General features: G+C 41.6%; 1 long non-coding RNA gene across 2 annotated transcripts; it reads right to left on the bottom strand.

The window, feature by feature from the left end:
* Window positions 1–2,418: 2,418 nt before the first annotated feature.
* On the bottom strand, window positions 2,419–8,404 carry LOC139533083 (uncharacterized). 2 transcript variants are annotated; one of them, XR_011666686.1, is made up of 4 exons: window positions 6,310–8,404; window positions 4,143–4,304; window positions 3,019–3,947; window positions 2,419–2,815 (listed from the first exon to the last, which is right to left on the bottom strand). It is a non-coding gene; the product is annotated as an uncharacterized lncRNA (long non-coding RNA). The 2 variants fall into 2 exon arrangements; XR_011666684.1 differs by having other exon boundaries at window positions 4,143–8,404.
* Window positions 8,405–8,564: the final 160 nt, after the last annotated feature.

Genomic DNA, 8,564 nt, shown 5'->3' with positions numbered 1-8,564 from the left:
TCATGCAAAAAAGTTGTTGAGAAGAATATGTTAATGTTGAGAAAAGATTATGCATATTTTTTGGTCATAAAGTAAATTGACAAATTACTATTTAGCAAGCTAGCTGACGAGCTAACATTAGCCAGCTAGCTTTATGGGTGAGTATGAAATTGTAATTCTGGTTGTTTAATGTTTTAGGGACTCCTGAAACAACCAGCAAACCAGGCTGTGGTCTTATGAAACAGTGGATGTAAAGAATCTAGCTAGCTAAAGCATTTACTGCAAAATGAATGTAACATTTTGTAAGCTTCCCTTGCTGATATTTGCCATGCAATGCAGCTGAAATAACATAGCTAGCTTACTATTTTCTTGCTTATTGTGCAGTGAAGGATAAAAATACCTGTATGGATATGTAGCTAGCTATGTAGCTGATTTGTGTATGGACCCTAAAATGTTTGCTATAAATATTAGTTCAGAACCTAGCCATGAACCTCAGCTATCATAGTCGATTGTATCAACTTCCAAACAGTCTGAATGACATTAAAGAAGCCTATGGATTGAGTAGACTATAATATAACTTTGCCAAGGATACAAGTTATATATACATGTGGTTATTACCATGCATGAGATCCCCACATTGTAGCCTGTATATTTAATATATTCACTGATCATTTACTCTACCTTTGCAAATAAAGGTGCAGTTCAGGTATGAATGTCTGTGAGACATTCTTTTTCAGTCCTATCTAATACCAGGAGTATCAAATTCCAGTCTTTGAATGATCCTGTGTCTGCATGTATGCATTACAGTTCTACACTTCAATAGTGTTTACCAATCCTGGTCCTGGAACATCAATGGATACACATTGTAACTATGCAATAGACTAGAAACATGATTTGAATAGTTAAAGGCAGATTTGTAATTCATATACAGTACCAGTCAAATGTTTGGACACCTATTCATTCAAGGGTTTTTCTTTATTTGGACTATTTTCAACATTGTAGAATAATAGTGAAGACATCAAAACTATGAAATAGCACATATGGAATCATGTATCATGTAGTAACTAAAAAAGTGTTAAATAAAAATATAATTTATATTTCAGATTCTTCAAGTAGCCTTGATGGCATTCTTGGCATTCTCTCAACCAGTTTCATGAGGTAGTCACCTGGAATACATTTCAATTAACAGGTGTGCCGCCTTAAAAGTTAATTTGTGGAATATCTTTCCTCAATGCATTTGAGCCAATCAGTTGTGTTGTGACAAGGTAGGGGTGTTATAGAAGATAGCCCTATTCGGTAAAAGACAAAGTCCATATTATGGCAAGAAGAGCTCAAATAAGCAAAGAGAAATGACATTCCATCATTACTTTAAGACATGAAGGTCAGTCAATTCGGAAAATGTCAAGAACTTTGAAAGTTTCTTCTAAGTGCAGTCGCAAAATCCATCAAGCGCTATGAAACTGGCTCTCATGAGGACCGCCACAGGAAAGGAAGACCCAGAGTCACCTCTGCTGCAGAGTATAAGTTCATTAGAGTTACGAGCCTCAGAATTTGCAGCCCAAATAAATGCTTCACAGAGTTCAAGTAACAGACACATCTCAATATCAACTGTTCAGAGGAGACTGCGTCAATCAAGCCTTCATGGTCGAATTGCTGCAAAGAAACCACTACTAAAGGACACCAATAAGAAGAAGACACTTGCTTGGGCCGAGAAACACGAGCAATGGACATTAGACCGGTGGAAATCTGTCCTTTGGTCTGATGAGGCTACCACAGCATTCTGCATCAAAACGCCATCCCATCTGGTTTGCGCTTAGTGGGATTATCATTTGTTTTTCAACAGGACAATGACCCAAAACACCTCCAGGCTGTGTAAGGGCTATTTGACCAAGAAGGAGAGTGATGGTGCAGCATCAGATGACCTGGCCTCCACAATCACCCGACCTAAACCCAATTGAGATGGTTTGGGATGAGTTGGACCGCAGAGTGAAGGAAAAGCATCCAACAAGTGCTCAGCATATGTGGGAACTCCTTCAAGACTGTTGGAAAAACATTCCTCATGAAGCCGGTTGAGAGAATGCCAAGAGTGTGTAAAGCTGTCAAGGAAAAGGGTGGCTATTTTGAAGAATTTCAAATATAAAATATATTTTGATTTGTTTAACACTTTTTTAGTTACATGATTCCATGTGTTATTTCATAGTTTGTCTTCACTATTATTTTACAATGTAGAAAATAGTAAAAAATGTAGGTGTGTCCGAACTTGGCTGGTGCTGTATACAGAAACAGAATCTAAAAAACACTAAACTACACTTCCTATGCATCATGTAAATACTATAAAACTGGTTCATATCAATATATAATTTCCTTCATCTGCACTGATCTGAGGATGCAGGATAGGTGTAGTATTTCACCAAATGATAGACTTAATTTCAATCAGTAGAGAATGTGAAATGCTTTATTGAAAGAAGTTCATTATCCAAGTGTTATAGATACATAATACATGGATTATAAATATTATAATATTATAAATACACGTTCAATCTGTACTTCAATGCACATCTGGTGTGCATTATAAAACAGAGGAAGAAAGAGGAGGTGGGGAGAGAGGTGTGAGAGTGTAACAGAAAGGGAATGATGTAAGAACAGAGGAGCAAGGAAGACAGCATTTGATTAATGAATCACAGTGCTACTCTAATATTCTCTCAGTTCATCCCAATTACATAATAGTGTCTCTAGCAGTGTCTCCTAATCAGTTGGCCTGAAAGTTATCTTAAGAGCGAGTGAGGTGGCGATGATGGGACTGGGGGTTGGCATCCTCTCTCACATCAAAACATACCTGCAGACGAGACACAGATGGAGAGAGAGATAGAACAAAAAAGGCTTAAACATGCTAACACTGTCAGTCATCATAATCATCAGGAGGTGAAATGCAAAACTGACTTGGATCATTAACTCTGGGACTACTACATCTCTCTGTATTTCAATGTAAAGCATGTCTTTGATAATACTTCCTGTTGACACGACCAAGTGACCTCTCACCTCTGGTCCTGCTGTGCCCTCTATGTAGCCAGTTCAGATGCAGGAGGGGTTCACTGACACAGCTGATATAACCTAGAGGATTTAGGGAGAAGGGGGAGGGATGAAGTGAAGGAGAGAGACTGTTATTGAGAAAATAAGGTAGTTAAAGAGACCGTGTTCAACATGTGTCTGTGTGTGTGGCCTCACCTGGTGTCCACACTAAGTGGCTTCAGAGTACTTTATACTGAAAAACATGCACAGACACACGAGGACAAACAATGTAGCGTAGGCCCTCTTGCCTATTCTTTGAAGGTGGAAGGAGCCACAGTTATACACCTGAACCTGTTTACTGCACAACACAATCCATCGATCAGATTGATACATGAGTGTGTAAGTGTGGGTTATAGGGCGTGTATTTGTTCAAATGTTTTTCAATATGAGTGACTTAAAATAGCCTGTTTTGTTTTTGTACAGACATCACCCCCTTACCTAAACAGCACCCTCACCTGAGAAGTAGAAATCAAAAAGAAAGACATTGGAAATTGAATAACTGCAGTTGACATAGCTAAGTAAATGGAAGAATACTGTTATTACAATGTGGATGGCTCTTAAAAAGAGCCTTTGGTTGTGTATAGTGTCATCTATAGTGTTGCCAGGGAACAGCACCCTCTTCGAAGAAGTAGGAGGTGAAGAGCTCCCACTCATTAGTTGCCTCTCTTTGTTGGACCCCATCCTTGAAACATCCTGCAGAGCAGCAGACTTCTCCTCTGGCATACGGTGGCAAGCTGCAGATCCCCTCCTGGTTCCCGTGTCCATTCTCATGAAGTTATGCAGGACACAGGTAGCCTTCACACGCCTGAATTCCCCAGGAGACAGTCCCAGATGGCCCTGGTAACCCAAACTTGTAACTATAGGCAATCGTTTTGAAGGAATCTCCAATTGCAAGGTGTCTGTAGGAAGATGGAAGATAACGTCATTATTAGACGTTTATATCACCATGTCATTGTGGATTACTAAAGTATAATATATCTTATAACAAATCATGATAACATTGGGATAGATGCATGTGCACACACATGTGCATGTGTAGCATGACAACAGCAGGATCATTTCAAGTATAGCATCACAAATGAATACATAAATACCACTTGAAGCTTGATGATGAGTTGATCATTTGACCCGGCTGTGTAGTGCTGAGGGAAAAACAAAAATGTGCACCCCTTTGAGTCCCCAGGACCAGGACTGAGAACCACTGTTCTTTATTGGGACATCTTCATCTGCAGACAGGTTTTCACAGCTCTCTGTATCTGAGGACAGAAAACATCAGAAGAATCAGACTTCGTTATACTCAAATTATACAGCACTGAGCATTATGTTACTATTGTTACTATTATCTATGAGCATGCTTACTGGGAGAGGAACTACACAAAAGCACCTGCCCTATGCAGAATAGCCTACTCTCTCACTTTGACAGTTGGGCTGCTATCCTTTCACCCTCCGCCATGGCTGTTAGCTAGCTACCTACAAATGCATTTAGAGTTAGTTTTTTACAATGATAAATTGACCAAGATAGCTAGCTAATATGAAGTTAGGTAGCTGGTGATATTTAATTCACTTATCTAGCTAGCTATATCGTATGTAAAAGTTGGCCAGCCCTGTAGCTAGTTTGCTAATAATACAAGTTTCTTTTATTTTTTTTAACTTGTGGACAATTGGAAACAGGGCAAAAAAGTTTGTCACCAAAGCGGTTTAGAGCATTTTACTATTTACCTGTGAATAAATCCATTAAATGGAGAATGGATTAAACTAAATCAAATCAAATTTTATTGGTCACATACACATGGTTAGCAGATATTAATGCGAGTGTAACGAAATGCTTGTGCTTATAGTTCCGACCGTGCAGGAATATCTAACAAGTAATCTAACAATTTCACAACAACTACCTTAAAACACACAAGTGTAAAGGAATGAATAAGAATATGTACATATAACTATATGGATGAGCGATGGCCGAACGGGATAGGCAAGATGCAGTAGATGGTATAGAGTACAGTATATACATATGAGATGAGTAATGTAGGGTATGTAAACATTATATAAAGTGGCATTGTTTAAAGTGACTAGTGGTACATTTATTACATCCAATTTTCAATTATTAAAGTGGATAGAGATTTGAGTCAGTATGTTGGCAGCAGTCACTCAATGTTAGTGATGGCTGTTTAACAGTCTGATGGCCTTGAGATAGAAGCTGTTTTTCAGTTTCTCGGTCCCAGCTTTGATGCACCTGTACTGACCTCGCCTTCTGGATGATAGCGATGTGAACAGGCAGTAGCTCGGGTGGTTGTTATACTTGATTAATCATTTTTGCCTTCCTGTGACATCGGGTGGTGTAGGTGTCCTGGAGGGCAAGTAGTTTGCCCCCGGTGATGTGTTGTGCAGACCTCACTACCCTCTGGAGAGCCTTACGGTTATGGGCAGAGCAGTTGCTGTACCGGGCGGTGATACAGCCCGACAGGATGCTCTCGATTGTGCATCTGTAAAAGTTTGTGAGTGTTTTTGGTGACAAGCCAAATTTCTTCAGCCTCCTGAGGTTGAAGAGGCGCTGTTGCGCTTTCTTCACCACGCTGTCTGTGTGGGTGGACCATTTCAGTTTGTGCGTGAAGTGTACGCCGAGGAACTTAAACATTTCCACCTTCTCCACTACTGTCCTGTCGATGTGGATAGGGGGTGCTCCCTCTGCTGTTTCCTGAAGTCCACGATCATCTCCTTTGTTTTGTTGATGTTGAGTGTGAGGTTATTTTCCTGACACCACACTCTGTAGGGCGTCTCGTCGTTGTTGGTAATCAAGCCTACCAATGTAGTGTCGTCTGCAAACTTGATGATTGAGTTGGAGGCGTGCATTGCCACGCAGTCATGGGTGAACAGGGAGTACAGGAGAGGGCTGAGAACGCACCGCTGTGGTGCCCCAGTGTTGAGGATCAGCAGGGTGGAGATGTTGTTTTCTACCCTCACCACCTGGGGGCGGCCCGTCAGAAAGTTCAGGACCCAGTTGCACAGGGCGGGGTCGAGACCCAGGGTCTCGAGCTTAATGACGAGTTTGGAGGGTACTATGGTGTTTAATGCTGAGCTGTAATCGATTAACAGAATTCTTACATAGCTATTCCTCGTCCAGATGGGTTAGGTCAGTGTGCAGTGTGATTGCGATTTCGTCGTCTGTGGACCTATTGGGGCGGTAAGCAAATTGGAGTGGGTCTAGGGTGTCAGGTAGGGTGGAGGTGATATGATCCTTGACTAGTCTATCAAAGCACTTACCTTAGCTTTCTTGGGGAACAGGAACAATGGTGGCCCTCTTGAAGCATGTGGGAACAGCAGACTGGGATAGAAATTGATTGAATATGTCGGTAAACACACCAGCCAGCTGGTCTGCGCATGCTCTGAGGACACGGCTAGGGATGCCGTCTGGGCCGGCAGCCTTGCGAGGGTTAACACGTTTAAATGTTTTACTCACGTTGGCTGCGGTGAAGGAGAGCCCGCAGGTTTTGGTAGCGGGCTGTGTCAGTGGCACTGTATTGTCCTCAAAGCGAGCAAAGAAGTTGTTTAGTTTGTCTGGGAGCAAGACGTCGGTGTCCGTGATTGACTGTAGAACCAGTCACATATGTCTCTTGTCTGAGCCATTGAATTGCAACTCTACTTTGTCTCTATACTGACACTTAGCTTATTTGATTGCCTTGCGGAGAGAATAGCTACACTGTTTGTATTCGGTCATGTTTCCGGTCGCCTTGCCATGATTAAAAGCAGTGGTTTGCACTTTCAGTTTTGCGCGAATGCTGCCATCAATTCACGGTTTCTGGTTGGGGAAGGTTTTAATAGTCACCGTGGGTATAACATCACCGATGCACTTGCTAATAAACTCGCTCACCGAATCAGCGTATACATCAATGTTGTTGTCTGAGGCTATCTGGAAAATATTCCAGTCCACATGATCGAAGCATTCTTGAAACGTGGAATCGGATTGGTCGGACCAGCGTTGAACAGACCTGAGCAAGGGCGTTTCCTGTTTAAGTTTCTGTCTATAGGCTGGGATCAAAAAAATGGAGTCTTGGTCAGATTTGCCGAAAGGAGGGCGAGGGAGGGCTTTGTATGCGTCACGGAAGTTAGAGTAGCAATGATCCAGAATTTTTCTAGCCCGGGTCGCGCATTCGATATGCTGATAAAATTTAGGGAGCCTTGTTTTCAGATTAGCCTTGTTAAAATCCCCAGCTACAATAAATGCACCCTCAGGAAATGTGGTTTCCAGTTTACATAGAGTCCAATGAAGTTCTTTCAGGGCCATCGAGGTGTCTGCTTGGAGGGGATATACACGGCTGTGATTATAATCGAAGAGAATTCTCTTGGTAGATAATGCAGTCAGCTTTGATTGTAAGGAATTCTAGGTCAGGTGAACTAAAGGACTTGAGTTCCTGTATGTCGTTATGATCACACCACGACTCGTTAATCATAAGGCATACACTCCCTCCCTTCTTCTTACCAGAGAGATGTTTGTTTCTGTCGACGCAATGCGTGAAGAAACCGGGTGGCTGTACCGACTCTGATAAGGTATGTTAGCCATGTTTCCGTGAAACAGAGAATGTTACAATCTCTGATGTCTCTCTGGAAGGGAACCCTTGCTCGAATTTCGTCTACCTTGTTGTCAAGAGACTGGACATTGGCGAGTAGTATACTCGGGATGTGCCAGTCTACGGAGCCTGACCAGAAGACTGCTCCGTCTGCGGTGCCGTTGTTTTGGGTTGCCTACTGGGATCTGATCCATTGTCCTGGGTGGTGGTCCAAACAGAGGATCCGCTTTGGGAAAGTCGTATTCCTGGTCGTAATGTTGGTAAGTTGACGTTGCTCTTATATCCAATAGTTCCTCCCATCTGTATGTAATAAGACTTACAATTACCTGGGGTAACAGTGTAAGAAATAATACATAAAAAAACGAAATACTGCATAGTTTCCTAAGAACGCAAAGCTGAGCTGTAATCAACTATTTACCCATTTAATAACCAGACCTTCATACAAACTTGCTATGCTGAATTCTTGACGCACAAGGTGTTGCTATATGCTGCCAGCAAAGCCACAAGCGAGCCACTTGTGTGTAGATCACCATTTGTCCTCCCGCGTCACTTCAACACAGAAAATCTCAGCTAAACATAGAATGAAGATGAATACCTGTCTCTCTGTGGCCACCGAAAATGTAATAGATTAATATAAATAGCCTAAAAAGCTTGCTGTGTTATAAACAAACGAAGCAAGGATACTTAAAAAAAAAAGGAAAACACAACCAAATTTCATGTGCAATCAGTAGACCTACCTAGTAGCCTGTTTCTTCCCACCATGGTACCATGGTGATTTTAATGGTGAAACATTGTAACTTTACCTGTAGGGAGATTCGTTGGTGTAGGCTTAGGACTAAATCAAAACATTTGTAATGCATGTATTGGTCTTCAAGTGGCTCATTATAATGTGTGTATACTTAACAAACAGCTGTGCAAATTACTTTCCAAAATGTGATTTAAAGTTCTGAA

Source organism: Salvelinus alpinus, chromosome 1 (genome assembly GCF_045679555.1).
Source record: "Salvelinus alpinus chromosome 1, SLU_Salpinus.1, whole genome shotgun sequence".
Taxonomy (NCBI): domain Eukaryota; kingdom Metazoa; phylum Chordata; class Actinopteri; order Salmoniformes; family Salmonidae; genus Salvelinus; species Salvelinus alpinus.
This window is presented reverse-complemented; position numbering and strand designations above follow the sequence as displayed.